The sequence below is a fragment of the Panthera uncia genome, chromosome B1, assembly GCF_023721935.1.
Source record: "Panthera uncia isolate 11264 chromosome B1, Puncia_PCG_1.0, whole genome shotgun sequence".
Taxonomy (NCBI): Eukaryota; Metazoa; Chordata; class Mammalia; order Carnivora; family Felidae; genus Panthera; species Panthera uncia.
Window position 1 is genome coordinate 111898260 of NC_064811.1, and position 2967 is coordinate 111901226.

At 37.4% G+C, this 2967-nt stretch overlaps 1 pseudogene; it reads left to right on the plus strand.

Moving 5' to 3' along the window:
- Positions 1 to 1374: 1374 nt before the first annotated feature.
- On the plus strand, positions 1375 to 2967 carry LOC125922425 (SNW domain-containing protein 1-like; annotated as a pseudogene).

Here is a 2967-nt window from a genome sequence, read left to right on the forward strand (position 1 = left end):
CCAAAGTCAAGTAGATTACAGTTTCTTGTTCCTATTCATAAATTCATAGTTTTTTTTTTCTTTTTCTTTTTTTGATTTAGGCATTCCAAGAAACAGTTAGTCTTTCACATATATATCTTTAGTATATCTGATGAACTCTAATACTGAAGTAAAAACTAAAATACATCAGAAAAACACTAAGTTTGAGGCTTGACAATGCATTTATTCTGACCATGTGTTAGTGTATGTAGATATGTGTGTTTTCTTTTTATATTTGAATGTTATCTTTGGTTTTCCCAAGTATACAAATGGTAATTTTGTGATCTTGTGCCCTTAATAAAAAGAAGTAAAGACAAATCTGCCACAATCATCATCCAATCCTACTGTGAGCAAATTAGTTTCTCATGATCACCCACGAGAGGCAAACATCTTCTTCCAGAACACTGGGGTTCCATTTCTGTTACTGCTTCTGGTACAGCAAATGACACTTTGGTGCCTGATAGAGTTTATTTGCCTCTTAGGTATACCACACTCACTGAAGCATTACACAATAATATTAACTTGGATTGTAAATTCAATGAACCAGTGCACATCATCCCCAGTTCTATGCTATGCATAGCACCTAGTTCACTGTAGGAAACTGTTTTCAGTTTGAATATTAGCCAAGAAAAAAAAATTATAAGAACAAAGGTAGAAAATTACGAACAATAACATTAAAAATTAAGGTATATGTTAATTTTTCTTATCAATTGCATATCTGCTACTCCTAAATTTTCACTTCTCTAGAACCTAGTTCTATTCAACTAGTTTATTATTTTTCTCTAAGCATGTGTTGCCCTCTCCACCTTTTTAAACTTGGTAGTTGTTTTTATCTTTTATACTGATGATCTCACAGTCTCTATAGCTGATTTTCCTTGCAAGCTTCCTCTACTTTTCTTCTTAGTCACAAGACAGGAATGTAGCAAAAAGCCAAAATAAGAAAAAAAATTAATACCATAAAAAACTAGTTTTATCTCATAACCTTAACTTATATACCCCTTTTCTACTTCAACTAGAAAAGAAATTATAGTACTCAGATTTATTTATGCTCTCCAAACAAGACAATCTATTTGCAGAAAATTTATTTCACATTTTAACTCTTGTCCCTGTATCTGTATAAAATACGTTAAAATAAAAGAAGAAACACAAAAAAAGAAATAAAAGATCAAAACAGCAATAAGTTCAGAATGTTTCTTTTTTTGAAAAACAATATACCTGTAAAATGGCTTCAGTAAAGCTAATACAATGTTTATAATAAAATTATGTGTGTATGTGTATGTGTTGAAGATAGTAGGTAAGATGATACAGTAGAGAACATCTGAAAAAAATAATTACGGTTCACTCTGGAAGAACAAGATGTTTACCAGCTTTTTACCTTCACCTACTCAGCTATCTTAGGACCAGCTTGAGGCTGAAGAAAAGGGAAGACCCCAGAGATCACGAAGGACCTCTCTGGTCTCTCAAAGACCATATGGGGTACCAGAAAAACTGGATACTGTGATTATTAGAGGATTTTGGAGATGGAGGTACTTTTCCAGAGACCTATATTGCCCAGTATCCACTAGATATGTGATGAAAGAAAAAAAAGTGTCAAATGCACACGCCATCCAGGTAGATCCTGAAGGAAATTTAAATATAATGCAATTGCTCAGCCAGGACAGTCAAATGACAAGGTCATTTATGGCAAGTACACTGACCTGGTTCCCAAGGAAGCCATGAATGCAGATGATCCAGACCTGCAAAGACCTGATGAAGAAGCCATTAAAGAGCTAACAGAAAAGACAAGGGTAGCCCTAGAAAAATCTGTATCATAGAAGGTTGCTGCAGCCATGCCAGTGTGAGCAGCTAATAAACTGGCTGCTGCTCCGTGTATTTGATACTCACCATCTCAACCAAGAGTGGCTTTCGATTCTGGAGCTAAACAGAGTTATTTGGATGGTGAGAATGCTGAAAGATCCAGTGGAACCTCCAAGGTTCAAGATTAATAAGAACGCTCCCCAAGGACCACCTTCTCCTCCTGTGCCTGTTATGCATTCTCCTAGCCAAAAGATGACCATGAAGGAGCCATAAGAATGGAAGATTCCTCCTTATATTTCAAACCGGAAAAATGCAAAGGGTTGTACAATTCCATTAGACAAATGTTTGGCTGCGAGCAGAAGAGGGTTGCAGACATTTCGTCTCAATGAGAACATTGCCAAGCTGGCAGAAGCCCGCTATATTGCTGGCCAGAATGTTCATGAAGCTGTAAAAATGCATTCTCAAGTAGAGAGAAAGATGGCTCAAAAAGAAAAGAAGAAACATGGAGAGAATCTTAGAGAAACAGCCCAGAAAGCCAGTGAGAGAAGAGCTGGGATCAAAACCCATGTGAAAAAAGAGGATTGGGAGGCCCATGGGAGGGATGAAATCTGGCATGACAGGTAAAAAGACAGACCACGTGACTGGAATCTTTCCAGGGAAGCTCCTAATAAACGGTCAAAACTACAGACAAATGAAAATCAAGGTATCAGTGACATCATCGCTCTTCATGTGCCCAATCCTCAGATGTCCAATGACGTTCAGTATGACCAAGAGCCCTTCAAGCAATCCAAGGGTATGGACAGTATTTTTACAGGTGTAAAAAATGAAATTTACAACGTTTGTGATGAAGTCTGCAGAGGTGTCAAAGATAATGGTTCAGAATATTTACAGGCCCAGTAAAATTCTGGACAAGGTCAGGTATGGTGATGACCTAGAAGCCGGAATAAAGACCAACAGATTTGTTCTCAATAAGGAGTTTTCTGGTTTGGGCCACAGACAAAGAGGCCGAGAAGGACCAGTTCAGTTTGAGGAAGGTCCTTGATTTGGACAAGTTTTTGGAAGAAGCCAAATGGCCAAATGGCTATAAAATACTCAGATAGCAACCACCCCAAAGAACATGAGCATGAAAGCAAGTAGAGGAGGAAGGAGTAG